This window comes from Zea mays, chromosome 3 (assembly GCF_902167145.1).
Source record: "Zea mays cultivar B73 chromosome 3, Zm-B73-REFERENCE-NAM-5.0, whole genome shotgun sequence".
In the NCBI taxonomy this organism is placed as follows: Eukaryota; Viridiplantae; Streptophyta; class Magnoliopsida; order Poales; family Poaceae; genus Zea; species Zea mays.
In genome coordinates, this window is record NC_050098.1 from 42,896,464 (window position 1) to 42,924,407 (window position 27,944).

Consider the following 27,944-nt stretch of genomic DNA (forward strand, 5'->3'; position numbering starts at 1 on the left):
GATACGAACTGCAGAAAGGGTTGGTTAACTTAAACAAAGTCAGCTTAATGGTTAAGGACTTTGGGGCATAAGGTTGGGAGCCGAGACATAGAGATGTCACCCAACAACAGAAGTCATATATATGATATGATTAGCAAGGAGTTGCTTACCGATCTACCTTGTCTTCTAGCGGTGATGCTAAAGCTCACTAGTAGACTTGTTAGTTGTGGGTTCTGAATCACTAAGTATCAATCGAGGGATATTGATTTTAGTGGGAGTAGACTATTAAATGTTTAATATGATTTACTCTGTCATGGATATTTTTGTCTTAGTATTTTGCATTATTTTGTTGTAGATAAATGGCACCTAGCACACCAACATTTACTTTGCAATCAATTCTTGAAAAGGATAAGTTAAATGGAACAAACTATACGGATTGGATCCGTAACCTGAGAATTGTTCTCAGGGCTGAAAAAAGGAAGACGTTCTAGACACCCCACTGCCAGAGGATCCTGGTGAAAATACAACTGATGCAGCTAAAACCGCTTACAAGAAAGCAATGGATGCTAATCTTGAAGTGAGTTGCCTAATGCTTGCTTGCATGGAGCCTGAGCTACAGATGCAGTTTGAGACAAACCATGAGGCGCACGATATGATCGTGGCGCTCAAGGATATGTTCCAGACTCAGGCTAGGACTGAAAGGTTCAATGTGTCCAAATCCTTTCTGGAATGCAAGCTAGCAGAAGGCGCAGTAGTTGGGCCACACGTAATCAAAATGGTTGGTTACAGTCAGAGGTTGGAGAAGCTAGGCTTCCCAATAAGCCAAGAGTTGGCCACTGACTTCATTTTGGCATCTCTTCCGCCTAGCTATGGAAACTTCATTACGAACTACCATATGCATGGGGCGGAGAGGGGCCTCAATGAACTATGTGGCATGCTGAAAACAGCAGAGGGGGACATAAAGAAAAGCGCTGGCAGCAGCGGCCATGTGATGGCGGTCCAAAACAAACCCAACTTTAAGAAGAAGGGTAAATCTCAAAAGAAGAAGGGCAAGGCAAAGGATACAGTATCCAAGCCAAATCAAAAGCCCAAGGCTGGACCTGTTGTAGATGCAGAGTGCTTTTATTGCAAAGAACTTGGTCACTGGAAAAGGAATTGCAAGCAGTACTTGACCTCTATTAAGGATCGCAACGGTAAGGGTACAACCGCAGCAGGTACACTTGCTATTCACATTACAGAAATTTTTCTTGCTGATTCTTATATTAGTTCTTGGGTATTTGATACCGGATCGGTTGCCCATATTTGCAATTCGATGCAGGGAATGATAAGAAGTAGAAGCGTGAAAAGAGGAGAAGTTGATTTCCGGGTAGGCAATAATGCAAGATTTGCTGCGTTGACCGTAGGGACGATGCAACTCCACCTCCCATCAGGATTTATTTTGGAGTTAAATAATTGTTATCTAGTTCCTAGTATGAGTCGAAACATTATGTCTCCTTCATGTTTGATGAAGGATGGTTATTCATTTGCGAGTGAAAACAATGGTTGTGTGATCTCTAAGAATGGCATGTTTGTGGCTTTTGCATCCATTATGAATGGGTTATTCATTTTAAATCTTGATGATGCACCTATCTGTAATATTAGTGCTAAAAGGCCTCGACCTAATGATTTAAGTCCTACCTACATGTGGCACTATCGTTTGGGTCATATAAGTGAGAATCGCATGAAGAAGCTTCATTCTGATGGGCTTTTAACTTCGTTTGATTTTGAATCATACGAGACATGTGAAGCTTGATTACTTGGTAAGATGACCAAGGCGCCCTTCATGGGTTTACCGGAGAGGACATTGGATTTATTGGAACTCATACATACTGATGTGTGCGGACCAATGAGTACGACAGCTAGGGGAGGATTCCAATACTTCATAACCTTCACTGATGATTTTAGTAGATATGGGTATGTCTATTTAATGAAACACAAGTCTGAATCCTTAGAAAAGTTCAAAGAGTTTCAGAATGAAGTAGAAAATCAGCGTGGCAAGAAAATTAAAGTACTGCGATCGGATCGTGGAGGTGAATATTTGAGTCATGAGCTTAGCAATCATCTAAGGAGTTGTGGAATTGTTCCACAGCTTACGCCGCCTAGAACGCCTCAGAGGAATGCTGTGTCTGAGCGACGTAATCGGACTTTATTGGATATGGTTCGATCAATGATGAGCCAGTCGGACCTACCTTTGTCGTTTTGGGGATACGCTCTAGAAACAGCAGCTTTCACACTAAATAGGGTACCGTCTAAGTCCGTAGTCAAGACACCATATGAGATGTGGATTGGGAAGACTCCCAGTTTGTCTTTTCTGAAGATTTGGGGTTGTGAGGTTTACGTCAAGCGACTTCAGTCGGATAAACTCACTCCAAAATCAGACAAGTGCATGTTCGTGGGATATCCAAAGGAAACTTTAGGATATTACTTTTACCACCGGTCAGAGGGCAAAGTGTTTGTCGCCCGGAACGCTGTGTTCTTAAGAAAGAGTTTCTCAAAAGAGAGAAAAGTAAACAAAAGGTGTATCTTGAAGAAGTTCAGGATGAGCCAGTGGGACAAGATTCAACAAGTGATGCTAATGTAGTAGAACAAGTTGAGACGTCTATGGCAAGAGAATCACTACCACAACCACGAAGGTCAGCAAGGCTTCGCGAGGCACGAGGAGAAGTGCTATTGTTGGGAAATGGGGAAGTGTTGTTGTTAGACAACGACGAACCTGCAACATATGCAGAAGCGATGATGGACCCATATTCCGAGAAATGGCAAGTCGCCATGAGATCCGAGATAGATTCCATGGGAGAAAATCAAGTTTGGAACTTGGTTGACCCGCCTGATGGTGTTATACCCATAGAATGCAAATGGATCTATAAGAAGAAGAAAGACATGGATGGAAATGTTCACATCTATAAGGCTCGACTTGTTGCAAAGGGTTTTCGACAAGTTCAAGGAGTTGACTATGACGAGACATTCTCGCCAGTAGCGATGCTTAAATCTATTCGGATCATTCTAGCTATTGCCGCATATTTCGATTATGAGATTTGGCAGATGGATGTCAAAATAGCTTTCCTTAATGGAAACCTAGATGAGGACGTGTATATGATACAGCCCGAGGGTTTTGTCGATCCGATCAATGCTGGAAAGATATGCAAACTTCAGAAATCCATTTATGGGTTGAAGCAAGCATCTCGGAGTTGGAACATTCGTTTTGATGAAGTGGTCAAAGGGCTTGGTTTTCATCAGAATGAAGAAGAAGCTTGTGTTTACAAGAAGGAAAGTGGGAGCGCTGTTGTATTTCTGATCTTGTATGTGGATGACATATTATTGATTGGGAATGACATTCCTATGCTGGAGTCCGTCAAGGCTTCACTGAAAAGAGTTTTTCTATGAAGGACTTAGGGGAAGCAACATATATTTTGGGCATAAGGATCTATAGAGATAGGTCGAAGAGGCTTAACATATATTTTGGGCATAAGGATCTATAGAGATAGGTCGAAGAGGCTTATAGGATTAAGTCAAGATACGTACATTGACAAGGTTTTGAAACGGTTCAACATGGAACAGTCCAAGAGATAAATCGTGACATTTTAAAAATCATCGCCGATGTTGATTTTTGAAATCGGATCAGACACAGAGGTATTAAGCCGAGTCAGATAAGAATTTATTTGAGGACAACATACTGAGTATTCCATTTGCGAGTACGGATCCAGATAAAATAGTCAGACATAGATCAAGTTCGAGGAATTAGACTCGGGCTCAGATCGAATAACAGTCGTCGAGAGTTTGATTTAATGAGCTTCAGATGAGGTTTATAATTCGAGAATGATTTTCAAGTTTGCATTCGTTCTGAGAAATAAAAGTTTTAACAGGCTCCAAAATTGGCTGTTTCTCGCGATCGAATAACTCCGACTTCAGTGAGCTTCCATGAATAATCCTGATAAACAGAGATAGACACGATCAAAAAACAGGAAATTTTCACTAAGCATTCAAGTTAGGGACAAATCTCCCGACATAACACGAAACTGACACCTGGGGTGTCACATGCGTGATATTTTAGATAGGTGGTGAAACGATTGTTTGGAGATGTGAAACCCTCCCTAGGGAGCTCAAAACCTGTAGGGCAACAACTCTAGAGGGTAGAGCATACAAGTGCACACTCAGATTTCACCAGGATTCACAGATTTGAGAGAATTGCAAAAGGTGGGTGAGGGAGCTGCTTATGGTAGAGAGGAGGGATAGAGAGAGGGAAAAGGAGAGGACTTCTCACCTGAGGGGAGAGCATGGGCTCTAGCAGGGGGCAGCTCGCCGGAGCTTCCAGCCGGAGCATGCTGGCGGTGAGGCAGGGGCAGCAGCGGTGGAAAAAAACAGAGAGCAGAGGAGAACGCCTGGGTTAGCGCAAGAGAGAATATAGCATGGGCGCTGCTCGGACAGGAAAGGTTTTTTAAAAACCGGTTATGGGGACACCGGACAGTGTACAGTGTTAGAAATATGCCCTAGAGATAATCATAGAGATGAGCATATTTCTTTGTATCCATGATATATATATTGCTTAATTGAATATCCATGGAAGGCACCTTGTATTGATTAGCAATTATGTGAATTGTTTGTGAGATTCTTTACTTATATGGTTATTCTAAATGATGTCCCTAGTCAGAGTCGATGACTAGCACATGTATTATTTGATGACTACATTTCACAAGTCATGAACATGGAGATGTTAAACTAATAATGTGGGCGCATGTATGACATGAGGCTGGACCGACCCAACGTGAGATATTGTAATATAGTTCTCTTTTTGCAACATGAATACTGTATCCTTAGACCTGAGATTGTCGCATGTTCTCAAGATGTGAATTGACTTACTTAGGGACTATCAAACGCTATTCCGTAACTGGGTAGTTATAAAGGTAGTTTTGGGTTTGTCAGGAAGCATGCTGTGAGGCATGGTCAGTCAAGATGAAATTTGTCCCTCTCTTTGTGAGAGAGATATCTCTGGGCCCCTCGAGTGATTGGATCAAGAAATGCATGGCCGTGCTAGGGTTAAGAGTTAACCATTAAAAGGATTCCAATTCACAGTATCGAGAAAGAGAGGTCAGCTTAGAGCCAGACCAAATATCGTGAGACTAAGGGAACATCATGTACGTAATGTTGCAATGGTTCGTCTGATATGATCTTTATGTGCGCATAGGAGTTGACATGTCTTGCTAGAGGCCACTGTCAATTATTGGGCCAAGTAAGAGTACTCGGGCTATGTCTATTTGTACGTGAACCTATAGGGTCACACACTTAAGGGGAAGGAAGCCTAACTCGGATTAGATCCGAAATTAGACTGAGCTTTTGGGTTACTGATGGGCCTCGGTGTCAGAAGCCCACCATAACGCCTATATAATGAGGGGCAGGGGCGCGGTTAGGCTTAACCCTAATTGGCCACCAGCAAACGAGTAGCCGCTCACCTCTCGCCCTCGCCAAGCCGCCGTCGCGAACCTAGCAGTTCGGTACGCGGCGCTTCCTCCCTGTACGTGTGGATACCTCGGAGGTGCTGCATCTGGAGCACTAGGACGAACCGTGCGAGGACGTGAAGGACGTCGACGACTGCACGACACTGCTCGACGCGTTCATCTACATCGAGACGTCTTCTGCTGCTCTGCGCGTCTAGTGGTAATTCCATGACCTATAACCGCAGTAGTTCTTGGTTTTATGGGGTTGAAAATTTTGTTTTGCCAACAGAATCGGGAGAGAATGGTATCTAGTTTTTTTAACACCCAAGCAGGCACCTCGAAAAAGGACATCGTAAAAATGAGGAGGTTGCTTAAAACTGAATTAATGAGCACTAGGCGCTCACTAGAAGAAAGTAATTTACTCTTCTAGGTACTTAATCTTTTTTGAATCTATCAATGATAAATTGACACTCACTATTTCATAACCTGCGATGGGTCATAGGAATCTCGAGGTATTTGAAAGGTAATGAATTGATCCCAAAACAAAAAATACGTGAGTAATTCTGTTGGGGGCCTTTGTCTTTCGAAGGTCCTCAAAAATACGACTAACATGTCTTCTAGTATAGTATACTGTCACAGGATGCTTCGGCTTTGAGATGAAGGTGTACAAAGGATGAAAGGCGCGACCTGGAAGAAGGATGGACCAGTTCCGAAGCTATGGATGGAGAAGCTTCGGTTTAGCATAAAGACGATGATGAAGAATGAAACCGACTTAAAAGGGAAAGACTGCTTAGTCCTCGACAACTTATCTTTTAGCTAATAGTAAATATCATGGACATGAATGTAATTTTACCTAGGCTGTGTCCTGTGCCTATAAATAGATGAACAGTAACACCGTGTTGGGGCGAAGGCAAAGACGCCACCCTTCGCTCGAGGCCTTCGCTGCAGTCGCCGGCCCGACGCAGACAAAACGGGCAGGGACACCCTTCGCTTTATTCGGCACCAGACGAAGGCCTGCGACAGCGTCATCCCACCGTGCGGCCTCGTCCAACTCAGAGGCCCACGTGTGATCCGGCCCATTATAACGGGCCCTGCGTGGCCGCCGTGTGTTACAGGCCTAATTTGTAAAGACATTCCTGTAATTACAGTCTGTAACCCTGCTTTATGGGAATATTCTGGGGATAACCTAGGTGGCTGAGGGCACATGCGTCCTTAACACAAGGCGCTGGGCGCTCAGATACCTATAAATACCCTCGCACAGTGCCCGTGAGAGGCCAGATTAATAGAGCTATTGCCATCTAGCGCGTAAACCCTGTTAACGTCACTATTCACCCTTGTTGGCCCCCCTTGCGACCGAGAGCAAGTTCCAACATTTGGCGCCCACCGTTCGTGCTACGAGAAAACCACCCACGATGGCACCCAAGAGAGCTAACCCGAAGGCTGACGAGGCTGCGAAGGCAGCACTGCTTGCCGCAAGAAAGGGCAAGGCCCTCGCCCTCACCCAATCCACCCACCAAGAGGCCACTGAAGACAACGTTCCCCGCACCTGCGAAGACGACACTCTCCGCACCTGCGGCCTTGAAGGACAATCGCAGCCACCCCCAGGCTTCGCCCCACTAGAGGGCGTGGACCTCACCGAGGATGGTGAAGTCCTCGGTGTCTCAGCGGAAGAACAGCTACAGCTGCGCGCCCTGCGCCTCAAGAACCGCAATCTCCAGAGGCAGAAAGAGATACTGGAGGCCAAGCGCCAGCGCGTGTCCGCACTAGCCAAAGTGCGGCAAATGATACGTGACGAAGAGCAGAAGGCCCAAGACCTCGAGCGGGAGATCGCGCTGATGCAGCACGAAGGCCACCTTGGCCTGCAGCACAGGCCACCCCTCCAGCAGCGCGCACAACTGGAAGACACGCGCGAAGGCCACCTCGGCCTGCAGCATGGGCCACCCCTGCAACACCGCGCACAACCGGAAGACCCGCGTTTCCCCCAGCGCGACCACACCTTCCCGCACACCGCGCCATTCCAAGGGGTCAACTATCTCGACGAGCGAAGTCCCCTGTCGCCACACCTGCAAGTGACGCCTTGGCCAGCTAACTTCCGGGCAGGGACCTATCCCAAGTACAACGGCAGCACCGACCCGACACAGTACATAATGAGTTATCAGGTCGCCGTTGCATCTTCCGGAGGGGACGACGCCACAATGGCGAAGTCTTTCATCATCGCCCTAGAAGGCCCCGCTCTCACCTGGTTCACCAGGTTGCCTCCGCTGTCCATTGATTCCTGGAGAAGCCTCCGGGACAAGTTCCTGCTCAACTTCCAAGGGTACCGCCCGGACACCGACGCCTTGGCTAAACTCTCGCTCTGCAAGCAGCTGGAAAAGGAGACTCTGCGGGAGTATTACTGCAAATTTTTAACACTCAAGTCACAACTGCCCTCAGTCGATGACCAGATCGCTATCCACTACGCTATTAGTGGGCTTCGCGCCGGCGTCCTTTACAGCCACTGCATCAGAGATCCGCCCAGGAACCTCCAGGAATTATATCAGCTGTTTGAAAAATACGCCAAATCCGAAGAGCACCACCAGCGCAAGGTTGAGTCTCAAAGGAAGCCAAAAGATGCTCCACAGTCCAGCCGCACGTGGACGAGGACTCCGCAGCCGGACTCCGGTCGAGACGGCCGCAATCAACAGCAAGTCCATAACATCGCCAACCAGCACCCCGCTGCTGACGCCCCTCGTCGCCAGGAGTATCCCCCCCAGGGCCGCGGAAATGGAACTCGCGGTAGGGGTCGGGGGCGTGCGCAGCCGCCGCGCCGATTGTACTGCCTCTTCCACGACGAAGACTGCGCCCACCAAACCAAAGACTGCCCAGAAACGAAGGCCACCAGAGACAGGATGGCACGGGCGCAACCAGCCGACAACCCCAGAGTTGTCGCACACACTTACCAGCAATCCCCTCCACCATATATCCACGCCCCCGCCCCGCATCCACCGCACCACGCTTACCAACACCATCAGGAAGTACAAATCGTACCTCCCCCACCCCCACCACCACACCAGCAACATCAAAACATCCCCCATGCTCCAAAGCAGGAAGACTTCGCCGATCAGCCATATCGCGGAGTCATTCACATGATAACTGGGGGGTCCAGCACTGACTTCGACACAAAGAGGCAGAAGCGGGACCACTACCGCAGCATCAACCACGTCGCCATCATCGGCCCAGTCGTGCAGACAAAGTGGTCCCACATACCGCTAACCTTCGACGCACGAGACGTCGACCTGCGCAGCGCCCCCCACTGCGACGCCATGGTTATCAATTGCAGCGTGGCAGGCTGGGACCTGCACAAAGTCCTAGTTGACAATGGCAGTCAGGCGGACATCATCTTCCTCCACGCCTTCGATCGCATGGGCATAAGCCACAGCCTGCTCAAGCCTTCGGACAACCCGTTGTATGGCTTCGGTGGCAAGGGCACCTTTCCTGTCGGCAAAATAGAGTTGCCCCTCTCCTTCGGTGTAGCACCCAATGCACGAAGTGAGCAAGTGACCTTTGATATTGTGGATATGGTATATCCATACAACGCCATCATGGGCCGGGGCTCCATCAATAAGTTCGAAGCCGCCATTCACGGACTGTACCTATGTATGAAGATACCAGGTCCGTTAGGCGTTATTACGGTCTACGACAACCAACAGACGGCGTGCAACATAGAGCGGGACTTCGTGCCCGGTCAGAGAAACGTGCACTGCCTCACGGCCCAGCGCGAGGTCCCCGCGCCCGCCAGCCCAACCGACAAACAGCACGACAAGGCACAGCTGCAGAGCAACGACGGGACAAAGACTGTCCCCCTCGATCAGGCCACGCCCAAGCAGACAGTCACTATCAGCGAAGACCTCACTTCGCATGAAGAGGAGAAGCTCCTCTGCTGCCTTTCCAAGAATAAAGATGTCTTCGCCTGGTCAGCCCTCGATCTGGTCGGGGTCAGCCGTTCCATAATTGAGCACATCTTGGGAATCGACCCTTCGGTAAGGCCGAAAAAACAGCGGCTTCGCAAGATGTCCGACGAGAAGACAGAGGCCGCTAAGGCAGAAGTGCACCGCCTCCTGGAAGCCAAATTCATCGAGCCGGTGGCTTACCCCACGTGGCTCTCCAATGTTGTGATGGTGCAGAAAAAGAGCGGGAAGTGGCGAATGTGCATCGACTTCACCAGTCTCAATAAGGCCTACCCAAAGGACAATTTCCCGTTGCCGCGGATCGACAAAATAGTCGATAGCGCGGCCGGATGCGAAGTCATGTCACTCCTCGACTGCTTCTCCGGTTACCGCCAGATATACATGAAGGAGGAAGACAAGGCTAGCACCAGCTTTATAACACCCTTCGGCACATATTGCTTCATCAGAATGCCGGAGGGACTCAAGAACGCCGGGTCCACCTTCTCCAGGCTTACCAAGACAGTGCTCAACGGGCAAGTTGGCAGAAATATATTCACATATGTGGACGACATCGTCGTCGCCAGCAAGAGCAAGGCGGACCATCTCGCTGACCTCGCCGAGACATTCGCGAACATGCGAGATGCACGACTCTGCCTAAACCCGGAAAAGTGCGTCTTCAGCGTTCGCCAAGGCAAAATATTGGGCTACCTGGTATCGCACCGCGGCATCGAGGCCAACCCAACCAAGATTCAGGCCATCATAAACATGACGCCTCCGCAGTCCGCCAGAGACGTCCAGCGCCTGACAGGCAGATTGGCCGCTCTCAACAGATTCATCTCCAGGTCCGCCGAGTGAAGTCTCCCCTTCCTCAAAACACTTCGTGGTGCAAAAGACTTCGCCTGGGGACCAGAGCAGGCGGCGGCCTTCGCCTCATTAAAACAGTACCTGACAGAGTTGGCTGTCCTAACAAGCCCCGACTCCTCGCTCCCCCTGTTGCTCTACGTCGCGGCTTCGCCGCATGCGGTCAGCGCGGCACTAGTGCAGGAGCAGACAGTTGAGGGCGTGGTCAGGCAGTGCCCTGTTTACTATGTCTCCGAAGTACTGACACCGTCCAAGTGCAACATGACAGAGCTGGAGAAGATTGCCTACGCAGTCGTTATGTCTTCGCGCAAATTGCGCCATTACTTCGAAGCATTCAAGGTCTGAGTCACCTCAGACAGGGGACTCGGCAAATTATTCAGAAACCCAGAGGCATCGGTGAGGATTGCCAAGTGGGAGGCCGAACTCTCCGGCTACCACATCAGCTTCGAGCCCAGGACAGCCATCAAGTCGCAAGTCTTGGCAGACTTCGTCGTCGACTGGACTGGGCCAACAACACAGCCAGACCCGTCCACAGAGAAGGTTTGGACGATCCATTGCGACGGCGCATGGTGCCATGCGGGGGCAGGCGCTGCTGCAGTCATCACCTCACCAGTCGGGGTCAAGCACAGATATGCAGCACGCCTCAGCTTCGCTCTGGAATCCGACAGATGCACAAATAATATAGCAGAATACAAAGCAGTCATCCTCGGCCTCCTCAAGCTAAGGGCCCTCGGAGTCACCACCTGCATCATCAAAACAGAGTCCAAGGTAGTTGCCGGCCAAGTCGAGAAAGACTATGCAGCAAAGGACCCCACGCTTATGCAATACCTCGCGGCCATCCGAAGCCTCGAGAGACAATTCAAGGGATTCACCTTGCAGCATGTGGATCGGGCCAAGAATGAAGAGGCCGACGCATTGGCCAAGGCCGCCGCCAGGGGCGAGTCCTTGCCCTCCGACGTGTTCTTTCATGTCATCGGCACGCCAGCCGTCCGGAGCCCCGAAGGGCTCCAAATAACTAATGACAGCGAGGGCCACCGCATAGTCAACCTTATCATGACCGAAGACTGGCGGGCACCAATAACCCTGTTCCTACAGGGGTACTATCATCCAACCGACATCAGTGAGGCCAAGCGCCTCAGACATCGAAGCCGAGACTTCACACTGATTGAAGGCCAACTCTACAAGAAAGGGGTCAGTCAGCCAATGCTTAAGTGCGTCACCGAAACCGAAGGCATCCAGATCCTACGCGAAGTCCACAGTGGCACGTGCGGCTCGCACGCAGGGCCAAGGGCCCTAGCTGCTAAGGTGATCCGCCAAGGCTTTTACTGGCCCGCAATGATCTGCGCCGCAAATCGGGTCACAAGGTCCTGCGAAGCCTGCCAGAAGTTTTCTCCTCGGTCAAGCAGCCCCTCGCAGTATACAAAGCTGATCGCCCACACATGGCCTCTCCAGCGCTGGGGCCTGGACATTGTCGGGCCCCTGCCCACCGCTCAGGGGAACCTTAAGTTCGCCTTCGTCGCTGTCGAGTACTTCACCAAATGGATCGAGGCAAGGGCTATTCTTTTGGCAAAACATTGTTTGCCGCTTCGGAGTACCGTCCGAACTAACAGTTGACAACGGCAAGCAGTTTGACAGCCAAGACTTCAAGGATTTTTGCTTCTCCATTGGCACCAAGCTTGCCTTCGCCTCAGTCTATCATCCGCAGTCCAACGGAGTTGTGGAACGCGCCAATGGGAAAATCTTCACAGTTGTCAAAAAGATGCTCCTCGATGAAAAAAAGGGCAGATGGACCGATTTGTTACCCGAGGCAGTCTGGGCACTAAACACGACTGAGTGCAGGGCGACCGGGTTTACTCCTTTTCGCCTTCTATACGGAACGGAGGCCATGACCCCACAAGAAATAAAACATGGGTCCCCGCGAACAGTTCCGTCAGCCGTCCCCGACGTGGACGAGCCAACTTCAAAGGATCTCATTGACGGAGACCGAGTCTTCGCCCTACAGGCCCTAAACAAATACCAAGCCCAGACAAAAGCATGGCGCGACCACACAGTCATCCCGAGGGAATTCAGCGAAGGGGACCTCGTACTCGTCCGAACAGCTCGGACAGAGTCCAGGGGCAAGCTGGAGCCCAAGTGGGAGGGCCCCTTTATAGTCAAGACGAAAGCTTCCCCCAGCGCTTACAGGCTTACAACGCCAAACGACGAAGACCTGGAGCACTCCTGGAACATCGACAACCTCCGCAAATTTTTTGTTTGACTCATCAGGGCTGATTCGCCCTTGTAATTCGCAAAAACAATCTTATACTGGCCCGCACTCTTTTCCTCCCGGGGGGTGAGGTTTTTAACGAGGCGGAGCCATGTAATATATGTGTGAAAAATCCCCCGCAAAAACATGCGTCGAAAAAAGACCGCGACGACGGTCTTCGACATTCGACCAATACGAGGTCACCGCGAGGCTCAGCGCTAGCCACCCTCGCGTGCGACAAATCCGCGCAAAAGTCGCCTAAGGGTGTAGTCGGACTAGCACAACAAGTGCGAAAAAACCGAAGTCTACCGCGAAGACTATCCGCGCAGAAGTCGCCTAAGGGTGCAGCCGGACTAGCACAACAAGTGCGAAAAAACCGAAGTCTACCGCGAAGACTATCCGCGCAGAAGTCGCCTAAGGGTGCAGCCGGACAAGCACAACAAGTGTGAAAAAACCGAAGTCTACCGCGAAGACTATCCGCGCAGAAGTCGCCTAAGGGTGCAGCCGGACTAGCACAACAAGTGCGAAAAAACCGAAGTCTACCGCGAAGACTATCCGCGCAAAAGTCGCCCAAGGGTGCAGCCGGACTAGCACAACAAGTGCGAAAAAACCGAAGTCTACCGCGAAGACTATCCGCGCAGAAGTCGCCTAAGGGTGCAGCCGGACTAGCACAACAAGTGCGAAAAAACCGAAGTCTACCGCGAAGACTATCCGTGCAGAAGTCGCATAAGGGTGCAGCCGGACTAGCACAACAAGTGCGAAAAACCTCAGTCTACCGCGAAGACTATCCGTGCAGAAGCCGCCTAAGGGTGCAGCCGGACTAGCACAACAAAAGCAAAAACGACAACACCAAACTGTCCGCGCCAAGACCGACTATATGCGCACCAGCACAGCATAACAAAACACACCAGACCAAGTACATAACGCCTTCGCAAGCATAGCCAAGTGTGCGGGGGCACACAACCTCATCATACAAGCCTTTACACATATACAAGCGAGGGCACCACACTCTACATCGGCTCAACCTTAGGAATAATTCCCATCTCCCTATAATTAAATAACATTATCCTAAGCTCCTCACCCGCAAAAAGACTTCGCAATTCCCCTTCACCTGTACTCACGGCGGCTGGCAAAGACAACAGTTCCTGCCGGCCAGCCCTACTCACACGAAGCCGACCTCCCTCCGCCCCACTCACTCTACGCTTCGCAACCGCCCTTCGCCGCCGGCGCCCGGTACTAGGACCAGGCACATCTTCTGTGTCCGCAGCGTGCGGTGAAGCCTCCACCGCAGCCACATCCAAGGCCGCAAAGTAGTCCAAGTCCTCCTCCAACGACTCCTCAGTCCACTCAACCGAGCTCCCAGAGTCAGCAAAATCAGAAAACTCAGATGCAGACCCATCAAATTTATTACCACCATCCACGGTCGAAGCCGCCAAAAATTTAGTAGTGGCGGTTGCGTGCGCAGGCCCAAAATCTTGAGCCTGCGCAGCAACCAAAATTCAGCAACATATCCAAAATTCCCTAACTATCTACACCCACTATGCCACCTGCGAAGACCCAGCCGTTGCGGGAGCCTCCGCCGTTGCCTCCGCTGTCGCCTCCGCCGCCACCGTCGCAGGATCTTCAGCACTCGGCGCAGCGGCTGCGGGGGCATCAGGCGCGCCTTCGGCGGTCTCTGGGGGCAGGTCTCCGCCGGCCGCAGCAGATGCGGGGGCATCCAGAGCGCCTTCCGCAGTCTTCGGGGGCGGCTCCAGGGCGGCCCCGGACACGGCCTCCGCCGGGATCGGCTCCGGGTCAGGCAGCGCGCTGTTCAACGCCCCGAAGTCATCCACCCTCTCTCCACGCGCCGCCTAAGACACAGCACACAAATTCAGCAAACCCACACATAGCCCACATCCAGCAAACGCCAAACAAACGCCAAACGTTACCTGAGCCCTCGCCGTCTCGGCCCGCTCTCTGACCACCTCGCGACCGTGCGGACCCCACATCCGGTCATAGATGGCTCCGGCGGATTCCTTCACTATGGGGTCCTCAACCTTGTAGATATCTCGCTCAAAATCTTCATCGGCTTGGTCGAAGACCTCGAAGTGCCGGCACCCTTCGCGGGAGAGCGCGTTCATCGCCCCCTCACAGGTGACCAGGGAGGCATACGACATAAACCCCTCCACGATAGTGGGGAGTGCCTGCAACTCCTCCTGCACCCACTCCAGGCAGCGAAGTCCGGGCTCTCAGTCCGGCACTTCGAAGTCACCGGTCCGCGCGCCCAGCTCATGGTATGAATCCATAAGCTGTTTGCGCGTCCGCTCTGCCTCCGCGCGCGTCGCGGCCTCGGCCCTCTCCACACGGCTCTCCAGGGCGATGAGCCGCTCCTGCAGCTGCTCGGCGCGCTCCATGGCAAGATTGCCCTCCGCCCGCGCCAGATTGGCCTCCGCCTGCGCAGCCTGCGCCCTGGCGAGGGCCTCATTGGTCTCCCTCCTCTCCCCCGCCAGTTGGCGCCGGAGGTCAGTCTTCTCCCCCTCCAGTGCGGCCACCTTGTCCGCCAGCTTGCGGCACTTACTGTCGGCGGCCGATTTTTCACGGACGGCGTCAGCATGTTGCGTCCGAAGTCTCTCGACTTCGGCAGACACAATTGCCGTGAGGGCCCCCGACGCTGTGCGGTCGGCGAAGTCAGCCGCTTGTAAAACACACGTAAGACCGCGGCCCCAACAAAGCCGACAAAAAAAACACCAAAGTCTAGCTCAACGGACCTGACTTAGTGCCTCCTTCACCTCCTTTAGCCGGCGGGACACAGCGCCTGCCTCATCCCTGACAGCCGCGAGTGCCGACATCTCGCCTCCGGCGCTAAGAGCCCCGCCCTTCGCCTTCGGCACTACGGCAGCCGCCGTGGTCGCCGCGGCAGGCGCAACTATAGCAAGTTGGCCTTCGTCCGACCCTGCGACGTATCAACGAATTAAAAAAAAAACGAGCCAACGGCTTACCACCAAGATAGTCGTCCACACTAATATCGGTGGCGAAGTCGGCGACGCGCTTGCCTGACGACGGCAACACTCGGGCCGCCTTCGCGACCTCCGGCACCCTGATGGATGGTGGCACAGCCTTCGTCGATTTGGAACCACCGGCGCCTGCCGCTGCCTCCGGCGCCTTGCTAGATGCAGGGACGCCCGACTTCGCCGCCAGCGGCGGCTTGCCTCCGCCGGGGGCCACAGCCTTCGCAGCCCCCCGCTACCTCTTCGGCCTGGCTTCATGAAGCCTGACAACCGCCTGGCGCTTTTGTGCAGCTCCCTGGCGATCCTTGTCCATCACTGCCGATACAACAGCAGCAATATTCCGCCCGTAAGGAAAAACTCTCCATTCACGAACCATGCGAGATGTAAAAAAGTCTTCGCCGGCCGCGCGGGGGATAGGAACATTCCTAGGCCACCAACCCCCGGTAACCCTCAGCATCCGCGCCGAAGACTCCCGGAGCTCGGGCGAAGACATCCTTCCCCCCGGGGCCGCGCATGTCCTCATCAACTCTCTAGCAAAACCATCGGAAACCCCAAGTCCTCCCATAGTAGTACCTAATTTCCTCTTTTTAGAGGATGGGGCGGCCGCCGGCGCAGGGACGTCTCCAGTCTCCACCACCGGCTTCTTCCCACGGCGGTCCACATCGTCTTGGCCGGGATAGCCGTCATACGACAATTGATTCAATTCAAAAACCCTGTTCAAACGGTCATTCGACCCGCGGATATCCCAGCTGCGCTGGCCCTCTGTCCTCGGCACGTAACGACCAACGAGCCGCACCGCCCCATCCTCCGCCTCACGCATAAAGGCAGCCGGATCGCGGCTTTGCAGATTCAGCGCGAAGGCAGGACTTCGCACCATCTTACCACCATGGGAAGGCATCTGGCGAGGGCACACTTCGCCCAACGCCCAGCCATGCGCCAAGGGCCATACCCCGTACGCCACAAATTCTTCAACCAAATCGCGCCCACTGCTCAGGCCGGCGGCGCACCGAAGGGCCCCTTCGTCCGCATCATCCTCCGCCACCTCAAAGGGCGGGTATGCTGAGTAAAAATGAGAACACATCTCGGACACGGGGAGCCCCTCATGGTCTTCGACGGTACCCTCAGCGACGTAAAACCAAAATTCATTCCAGTTGCCCCACTTGTTGCGGGCGCAAGGAACCAACTCGACTACCTGCATCGTGGTCTTGCCGGTCTTCGGCGTAAACGTACAGGACCCAAACTGGGCAACTTCATCTCCAATCATCCTCTTCTGCCAGTGCAGGCAATAGTACTTCGCAAAGACTTCGACTGATGGCTGTCCGCCGTACGAAGTCGTCGCCCAGACATACTTCGACAGAGCCACCACGGCATTTGGAGTCAGCTGATGTATCTGAACATTAAACCTGCGCAGGACTTCGCCAACAAATCGGTGCGCAGGCAGGCGGAGACCGGCGGCGAAGAACGCCTCGAACACAACCAACTCGCCTTCCGGCTCGGGGACTTCCTCCGTCCCCGGGACACGAGCAACTCCGCCGCCAAAGTAACCCAGCCTCTGCATATCTTGCACGCGGACCGACGACATCCGCGACACGCCAAAATCCACAGAATCGCCGGCGCGCAACTCCTCCGCCACCAAACTACTCAGCGTCTCCTCAGATGAGGCGTCGGCCGGCGGCGTAGCGGCAGCGGAAGAAGAGGAGGTCGGCATCGCTACGTACCATCGGCGGCGGCGGGCGGTCTGCTTCACTCGAGCCAGATCTCCGGCGAACAAGAGCACGGCGGGCAGACGAGCAGCAAGACGGTGGAAAAGGCGGCTTGGGTTTTCACGGAGCGCGGAAAGTGAAGTTCAAAAAGCGCCGACCCCCGCCCCCTTTTATAGACAGGGCGCGGCTCTTCGGGAAACCCGCAATCCAACAGGGCGCGGCGCTTCGGGAAACCCGCAATCCAACAGTACGGTGTCAATCAACGGTCATGTCAAAAACCCTCGCGGAACCACTTCGAGCGAGGGCAGCGTCTCCGCCATCTAGCGACATCTTCGGCACCAGGTGACTTTGTCGAACTGGTCCCTCGGAGGGCAAATGTTGGGGCGAAGGCAAAGACGCCACCCTTCGCTCGAGGCCTTCGCTGCAGTCGCCGATCCGACGCAGACAAAACGGGCAGGGACACCCTTCGCTTTATTCGGCACCAGACGAAGGCCTGCGACGGCGTCATCCCACCGTGCGGCCTCGTCCAGCTCAGAGGCCCACGTGTGATCCGGCCCATTGTAACGGGCCCTGCGTGGCCGCCACGTGTTACGGGCCTAATTTGTAAAGGCATTCCTGTAATTACAGTCTGTAACCCTGCTTTATGGGAATATTCTGGGGATAACCTAGGTGGCTAAGGGCACATGCGTCCTTAACACAAGGCGCTGGGCGCTCAGATACCTATAAATACCCCCGCACAGTGCCCGTGAGAGGCCAGATTAACAGAGCTATTGCCATCTAGCGCGTAAACCCTGTTAACGTCACTATTCACCCTTGTTGGCCCCCCTTGCGACCGAGAGCAAGTTCCAACACACCGTACTGTGCACGCTGATTTTTAATCACTTACACGTTACTCTTGGACCTTTGCCTTCTGTCAAGCCAAAGGTACAAATGTAATTCAATATCATTGATGTTTGTTTATAAATATATGATATGATATGATGATATTATGAATAATCTAATGATTTAAAATGATTATTCATGCTTTTTCTATGTTTCATACAATCATGTTTATATCTTTGTACATTGCAATGAAGAAGGTATGTCCTTCTTGACCTTCGTCCGAAGATCATTATACCCTAAGGGAGATAATGTTATGAAGGACGAAGGTTTTTAACCATTAACATTTGTGTTGCCTTGTTCTTGATTCATAGCTTTTGAGAACAAGTGACGAACATTGGCGCCCACCTCCGGTGAACTCATTTGACCACCTTCGTCAAGCTATGACCTTCGTCATGCCGCCGAAGAAGTCATCAGGGCCAGGGGCTGCACTGCAACCATTGGATGTCAATCAAGAAACATTACATGAAGCTAGGAGCCAAAAAAGGAAGGCTACAAGTCCGACACCTCAGGAGGAGGAGTTGGACCAAGAAATTAGGGACCTCGAAGCCATTCATCAATAGGTCCAGAAGAAGAAAGAAAAGATGCTTCGTCTCGCCGATCTTCATAGGAAGATTGATGAGGCCGCTGAAGAAATGCGTCATCTCACCCAAGATGACTAAGACCGAAGGCCTCAACACAGAGAACTTCGTCAAGACAATTCGTACAACAATGATGAATGGTACGATGATTTCCATCATGGCAATTTTGCTTTTGATGATGCTTCTCCTCTAGCAGCAGAATTGCAGGCTACCCCATGGCCCCCGTCATATAAGCCAGCCCAGCTTCCTATGTATGATGGGCACTCAGACCCGAAGCAGTTCCTAATGAGCTACGAAGCAACCGTATCTTTATGTGGGAGCAACACTGCAGTCATGGCGAAATCCTTCGTCATGGCAGTCAAAAGTGTCGCACAAGCTTGGTACTCTTCTCTCCGGCCAGGAACAATTACATCATGGCAAAAGCTTAAGGATATGCTAATCACCAGCTTCCAAGGATTTTAGACGAAGCCAGTCACTGCTCAGGCTTTGTTCCAGTGCACGCAAGACCACGAGGACTACCTTCAGGTGTATGTCCGAAGGTTCCTGCGTCTGAGAGCACAAGCGCCTATAGTGCCCAATGAAATTATCATTGAGGCCATGATCAAATGGCTTCGGCTAGGACCTACGGCTCAGTATTTTGCCAGGAAACCCTCACAAACCCTGGAGAAGCTTCTTCAGAAAATGGATGAATACATCCGGGCTGATAATGATTTCCGCCAGAGAAGGGAAGAAACATACAGGTTTTCTAAGATGACCAGGGGCTTCGGAGGAAGAATCCACCCCAGGCATATCAGATCAATTCATAATTCTAACCTAAGTGATGACAGAGGAAGCCAGCCTCCAAGGCCACAACACAACTCCCAATCTTCAGGACAACAACAAAGCTCTTTCAGGCCACCAGTCCCAAGAGGCAGAGGCGGCAGGGGCTTCAGAGGAAGATACGGGGACCAGCCCAGAAGGTTATACTGCTTATTCTGTGGTGAAGACAAGGTCCACACCACAAGAACATGCCAAGTCACAATTCAGAAGAAAAAGGAGATTGCCGAAGCTGAGGCGCGGCAGAATCAGCCTAAGCAGGTCTTACATACTGCTTCATGCTACTCTCCATATGTACCAGAGTACGTAGGCAATCAACAACCTTCGGCTTCTGTCGCTTTGGCAAGTCACTCTCAAGCTTCCTGGGCCCAACTCCCATTACCACCACCATTACAACCTACTCAGACCCGAAGCCAGCAGCCAGAAGGGCACCAACACACACAACAGCAGCGTGATTTTTGGGAGGAGTCCGAAGCTCGCACAGTCAACAGCACTGTGCCTAAATCCAAGCATATCTACTAAAAGAATATCCTACTCCTGATGTATCTTTTTCTTTTTCTGTCATCTTATTTTTCTCGTGTGAAAAACAAGTCACGAAGGACTTAATTTTGTTCTCATGTAATAACTGTGTCCGTATCATTAAGTAAAATACTTCTTCTGAACAGACTTCCGAAGCCACAAAAGTCGTTCCTAAGGGAGCGCAGAGTAAGTCTTGAAGCTACAAAAGTCGTTCCTAATGAAGCGCAGAGTAAGTTCTGAAGCTCAAAAGTTGTTTCTAAAGGAATGCAGAGCCATACCACTGAAATAGATGGTGAAGAAGCTCCAAAGTCATTCCTTAGGAGATGCAGAGCTTAAATACCACCGAAATAGAAGGTGAAGAAGCTCCAAAGTCGTTCCTAAGGGGATGTAGAGCTTAAAGACTCCAAAGACGTCCCTAAGGGGATGCAAAGTCTTGTGTGTTCTAGTGTGGGCGTGTGTGTGTGAGTGTTCGGCATCACCATCATATTGCATCACATCATCGCATCATCCCGCATAACATTACATCATACATCATATTGCATCAATGACAAAAAGATTGGATACGAAGCAGATCTTTGGCAATGCTTTGTTGAATGAAAATGTGCTGAGGCATGAAGCAAACCTTCAGCAAACATAATTTCATCACAACAGATTCGACATAAAAAGGGGTTTCTTTCTTTACGAAGCATGAAAAGAAGGGAAGGTGTTTTTTCGCCGAAGGCTCAAAAATGGCATGTGCGAAAATTTCATGCATCGTAAAGAAATATATTACAATAATTTACATGACTGATTAATTGTTTCATACACCAAATTTTATATAGTATCATTACAATAAAGTCTAATCTTCCTTAAGTATTTTCTCCGCGGCTTCGTTCAGCAGCTTATCGACGACTTTGTCGATGATGGAGTTAGCAACGCTCATTATATCCAGTGCTTCTTTCATGACCGGATCGAGCTAGGGGGTTGTATGGCTCAGGCAGCGGTGACAATTCAGCTGTAATAGGCAAACTGTTAGTTTGAAGCCAGAAAATAAACGCTGAAGCTAAAATTCAATAACAATACCTATACGCCTTTCACGCTCAACAGCTTCTTCGGCCCGCCTAGCTTCTTCTTGGGCATCATGGGTTTCTTTTTCATTCTTCTTTATGATTTTGTTGGCCAATTCCCGGCCACCGTTCACCCAGACATCGGAATAAAATTTTCCGCCCACCAAAGTAGCTTCGGTCGAAGGGTCTTTCGTGTCGTCTGTGGAGAATGCGGCTTCAGTTTGGGCCGCAGCTTTAACGTGGTCGCAACCAGCCTTCTCCAGAATTGCCGCAATACCTCGAGCGCCAGTGAAAGCACAGATATCCCCGCGATCGCTCAGGATCTCTTCAAAAGCTTTGGCTTCCCCGCTTATCCAATCAATAACACCCTCGGGGTCGCCTCGAATAAAATTCTCTTCGGAAGAATAAGCACCTACTTTGGCAAAGCTGTTTTTCAATTTTCTTACGCAATCCAAGGACTTCTTGAAGCACCTTTCCTTGGATTCACGAAGCTCCTCCACATTTTTCTCCAGCCTAGCTTTCGACCATTCACTTATTTCTTGACTAGCTTTTGCAAGTGTAAAATTTTCATTAGCTTCGGCAAGTTTTTTCAAAAGGTCTTCAATTTCGGCTTTATGAGCTTCGGATTGAGCGTTAAATTTCGCTTCACCTTCCTTCACTTTATCCACCAATGAAAACAGAATACTATCCTTTTCCAAGGCTTCGTTTCTCAGTTTGATAACTTCTAACCGAAGGTTGTCGAGGGCTATCACGCAACTTTCATCTTCAGCGTTCTTTTGCGCCCTCAAAGCGTTGCTGAGAATTAAGCCTCGCAAGAAGATAGAATTAACACGAGAATACAAGACAAGATAATCTATTTTTAAGTTCATCACTTTCGTACCTTCAGACTGTTGTATGCAAGGCTATCCACATGGTCATCTTTTGACATATCGGAGAGGCCAGCTTCAAGCTTCAGAAATCCCATATTTTTAGCCATCTCCCGGCAGATGGATATTTCTTTGTTGTCCGAGAGACAGTATAGGAAATCAACTTCGTCCGTGTCATTGAACACTAAGGCCCCCTTCGGGTATTTCAGTTCCTGGGCATAGTGTTTTGCCTCTGCAATTTCTTCTTCAGAGAGTCTTTTTCCCGAAGCATGTCGAATAATAAAGTCGATATCTTCGGACAGTGCTCCAGGAGCAGGAGATTTAGCTTTTTTGACCACATCCTTCTCCATAGCCATCCCAACATCTAGAGATTCTCGCTCAGCCTTATCCTCAGTTGCGATAGGCTCCATCTCAGCTGGAGCTGAGGGCCTAGCTTCAGCTTCAGCGCGACTTATAGCAGCTTCGGCAATTTTCTTTGCAGGGGCAGGAGTTAATGCCCTTGTCGTCTCCATGACAGTGTCTAGCACACTAGCCATTCTCCTCCTCTTGGGAGTTATTGTAGGAGCTCTTGTTATCTTCGGCAATCCTGAATCCGCTGGGGGGCTCAAGATCTTTGGCAGCCCTACTTTTTCCCCTAGCTTTGGCTCTTTGGCAACCTCTTCTTTGGCCTCGACACCAAATTTCAATGTTTTGGCTGGCCCGATTGCAGGCACCTTCGGCAATTCAGATAGGTCTTCCCTGGGAGCGGCGGGAGTAGGTTGTTCTCCTTCGGCAATGGAAGATGTCCCTTCATCTAGCTTCGGCAATGTGGCCGTCTCAATGTATCTCGGCCGGTGCGTTAAGACCATGATATTTTTCCCTTCGGCACAACAGAAATGGCCGAAGCGGCGGTTTCCTCTTCTTTCCCTGCTTTCGCGAGGGATAGCAATAATCATGGTATATAAAACCAATCACGTCAAAAACTCTGTTCAATCTTTTCTTGCCTCGACCTCCGAAGGCTGAGGTCAAAGCATCATCTTCGGCTCTAGTGTAAGCCCCAACAATTCATCGCTAGTTGCCTCAATACTGCTCAACCATTCATCATTTGGCTCATCAAACTCGCCTCTATATCTGAAGGTATACTTTAGATAGACCAAGCCACCCTGACTAGACCCAGCAGCAGCTTCCTTCGGCATCTCCCACTCATTCACGAGTGGCCATACTCTGTAGGCGATGTGTTCTTGAACCAGGTCTCTTGTAGCAATAAAAGTGCACACAGTGTTGAAGCTACTCTGGCATGCCTCTATATCATTCCCAAGGGTGGTGGCTGGCCTCTTGATGCCGAAGAGAGACCAGATGGGACGTTGAATAATTCCTCTTATATCTTCCCTCTCAGTTAAATTATTCTCAACATAGAACCATTCTTCCATCCAGGCCCCGGGCCACCTCTTTCGGAATGTTAGGACCAGCTAACTTACATCGACATGGGGCACAAAGCCGTAACAACCAAAATTGTTGTGATATTGCTCCTTGCCAGTAGCCTTCGTTTTGTACAGCAGCTCGTGCATATTGCAGAAGCATTTTGCGCTTGGTCCATCCCTTGGCTTCTTACGGCCCAAATAAAGACCCCATCCTAATAATGGCTTCGGGAGTAATTTGATGCTGGAAAATCTCGAAGGTCTTCAGCACCTCAACCAGAAATTTGCACAATGGGAACTGAAGCCCAGCCTTCATAAAACTCCTGTAAACAACCACCTCATTCTCTTCGGGAGCAGGTGCAACACTATCTCCTCCAGCTCTCACAATGGAAATATCTCGGAAATATTTCCCTTTCATAGCATCAATTTGACTCTGCTTGATGGATGATTTTCCGAAGATGGTGTGGCTTGGTCGCTAGGGCCGATTTTCTGCATCTTCGTCTTCACTTTCCACATCATAGTCATCACTGTCGTCAGAATCTTTGGACAAATCAACCATTATTTTGTTTATAATCTTCTCTGTGTTTGTTTGTTCCATAGTTTCATAAAACCTAGCAAGAGCAGGGTCCACAATCTTCTTCTCCTCAGACATCTTCTCTTTAGACGTATAACGAACACTTGTGCAAATGCCGAAGCTCACAAAACAAGTGAAATCTGACAACAAGAAATTTAAAACTTGAGAAAACAGCACAAGCAATTGAAATGGCGTAGCAGATGCTGTCGCCGTGGGTTTATATTTATATGCCTCATACATTGCAACTTGGCGGGACCCATTTGTCATTGACTTTCGCTATTCTAGCGAAGGGAAGGTGTTTTTCAGACCTTCGGCAAAAGGCCTTCGTTCACGTCGCAGTCTGAATTTGTTAAGAATGGACAAATTAATACTGCAAGGGGCTACTGTTGGGGGCCTTCATCTTTCGAAGGTCCTCAAAAACACGACTAAAATGTCTTCTAGTATAGTATACTGTCATAGGATGTTTCGGCTTTGAGATGAAGGTGTACAAAGTATGAAAGGCGCGATCTGGAAGAAGGATGGACAAGTTCCGAAGCTATGGATGGAGAAGCTTCGGTTTAGCACAAAAACGATGATGGAGAATGAAACCGACTTAAAAGGGAAAAGACTGCTTAGTTCTCGACAGCTTATCTTTTAGCTAATAGTAAATGTGAGAGACATGAATGTAATTTTATCCAGGCTGTGTCCTGTGCCTATAAATAGATGAACAGTAACACCGTACTGTTCATGCTGATTTGTAATCACTTACACGTCACTCTTGGACCTTTGCCTTCTGTCAAGCCGAAGGTACAAATGTAATTCAATATCATTGATGTTTGTTTATAAATATATGATATGATATGACACTGTTGGGTCTCTCTATATATATATATACAACAAATCAAATAATTCTCCACATATTTCTAGCAAGGTAACAGTAAAATAAAGATGTTGAATAATTCATACTACCTTTCCACCCGTGTTTAGCTAAGATATATTTAGTGAAAGTAATGCCATCCTTAAATACCACAAGAAATTTATAATTTTTAGAAGGAATTTTAGTGTCCAAAGCAGCATATTGCAATTTAAGGAGAAATGATATGTTAAAAGGCATTAAATTGAGCAAACTAAGAAAATTCCATTTCAGTGCCCTCAGAAGAATTTCTCTTGGTTGTCCCAAAGGAACAATTGCCAGTAATTTTGATAAATTATGCCACTTGACTAGCTTTACCGTAACAATAACTCTATAAAAGGATATGTTGGGTAAATTTTCATTCATGACATCTTTGGCTAAAGTATCATTTTAGGTACAATATTTAAAAGTTCAGAAAAAGATCTCAAATGGATCCAACTGTTATTCTAGAATCTAGTCGCTTGACCATTGCCTACTTGAAACCCCGATTCTTCTTTAATATTCATAAGATCAACCCAGAAATATGAGTCTCCTAATTTTCTCATGACTTGAGTAAGTGATTTAGATCCTAACTATGTTTTTTACTTCATTCAATGACTTAATGAGCCACTTATTGAGTAAACAAACGTCCTTAATGGCTAGATTAGCTAACCCTAGTCTGCCCAACTCCTTAGGTTGACAACTAATATTTTATTTTGTCGATCAGTATTTCTTTTTTAAATGGTCATATTGCCAACAGAATCGGGAGCGAATGGTATTTAGTTTTTTTAACACCCTAGCAGGCACCTCGAAAAAGGACATCGTAAAAATGAGGAGGTTGCTTAAAACTGAATTAATGAGCACTAGGCGCTCACTAGAAGAAAGTAATTTAATCTTCTAGGTACTTAATCTTTTTCAAATATATCAATGATAAATTTACACTCACTATTTCATAACCTGTGATGGGTCATAGGAATTCCGAGGTATTTGAAAGGTAATGAATTGATCCCACAACAAAAAATACGAGAGTAATTCTGTTGGGGGCCTTTGTCTTTCGAAGGTCCTCAAAAACACGACTAACATGTCTTCTAGTATAGTATACTGTCACAGGATGCTTCGGCTGTGAGATGAAGGTGTACAAAGTATGAAAGGCGCGACCTGGAAGAAGGATGGACCAGTTCCGAAGCTATGGATGGAGAAGCTTCGGTTTAGCACAAAGACGATGATGAAGAATGAAACCGACTTAAAAGGGAAAAGACTGCTTAGTCCTCGACAACTTATCTTTTAGCTAATAGTAAATGTCAGGGACATGAATGTAATTTTACCCAAGCTTTGTCATGTGCCTATAAATAGATGAACAGTAACACCGTACTGTTCACGCTGATTTGTAATCACTTACACGTCACTCTTTGACATTTGCCTTCTGTCAAGCCGAAGGTACAAATGTAATTCAATATCATTGATGTTTGTTTATAAATATATGATATGATATGATGATATTTTGAATAATCTAATGATTTAAAATGATTATTCATGCTTTTTCTATGTTTCATACAATCATGTTTATATCTTTGTACATTGCAATGAAGAAGGTATATCCTTCTTGACCTTCGTTCGAAGATCATTATACCCTAAGAGAGATAATGTTATGAAGGACGAAGGTCTTTAACCATTAACATTTGTGTTGCCTTGTTCTTGATTCATAGCTTTTGAGAACAAGTGACCAACAAATTCTATTCATAATCCTTAACTAAACCATAGCAAAAAAGCTCACCTTTGTGAAAGTTAGTTTTTGAACCTGACATTTGCTCACTACATGACGATTCATTTACAACGACTTACGCTTGGTTGCTAAAAGCGCCTTCATCAACCTACGGTTGGTCGCTAAAGACCTTTAGTGACCTATAAAGATGGTCGTTGTAAGGGTCGTCGCTAAAAGCTTTAGCGACCAACAGAGGGTTGCTACTATTGTATTTTTAGCAACCAACATTGGGTTGCTATATGGTACATTTAGCAACCAAAAACGTTTCCCTATTGACATTTGTTATTGACAGTGATATACAATTAATTAGCATTGAACAATGACATATCCACATATCCCATAAAAGCACCACATATTTTTTTACAATGACAATATAAAGATGATAAATGATAGATCAGCAATGACAAAAAAGCACCTCAAATCACATTTTTATACACATAATCACATAGACATACACAATTAATTAATATTCCACAATGACAAACCCACATATCATATAATCACAAAAGTACCACAGGTAAATCATAGACTTCTGCACATATTTCTTATTGTGTTTCGCACATTATTGCAAACACTTTATAAAATAATTCGCAAAAGAACTAATGCTTCAAATGATTCACAATATTGCCTTGTTCTTGTATCTTGCATAAAGATAACACTAAGAAAAAAAAGAGTTCATTAGCCTAAATTGAGGCACACCAAACCCAATTCAATAAATAATTAAGAATGTATATGGAGATGGCAGAATTAAGAAAAAAAAGACCAACAAAATCTCATGTATGTAGTGCTTCTAGAAAATGTTTACACTATTACCCATTTAGCGTGTTATAAAAAGCAATAACCGTTATCTGTGCTGAGTTGGGGCACACTATGAAATATTGATCGCGCTGTATAAATGGCAGATTAGAGTTAGTGTGTATTTAAAATTTGCCTAACATATTGATGCACATATAATGTGGCTATCTATTATTTTTAGGTGGACATAAATCATGTTGATGAAATAGATGAGATAGTTGATGCTATAAGTTATATGAAAGGAGCTTCTGTCATTCAGATGTTGTAAACTATATTGGGGCTGAGATCTTTCAGGTTTGATTTTCTTACTGCTCTCTCCCCTTTTTTAAAAAAGAGTTTCACTTGAAAGGATTGGTGCAAGGGAAGACAATGAACACTTGATGGAATGTTTTGTCAATACCATGCAAGGGAAGGCATGTGATCCTTACAGTATGATTGATCAGTTGTGCCATGTTTCCTTTGTCTGTGGCATCAACAACTTTCTCACGGATCTTAAAAAGTTGTGCCCACAAAGGAAAGAAAACAATAAAATGCAATTATGAGTTCAATAGATAGTGAAGTAGAAAACACAAGTTTAATAAAGATATCACCTATAATTGTTAAATACGAATACACACAACATGGTTAAAAATGCCATGTCTTCTTTCACCATTCAAAATATCAGAA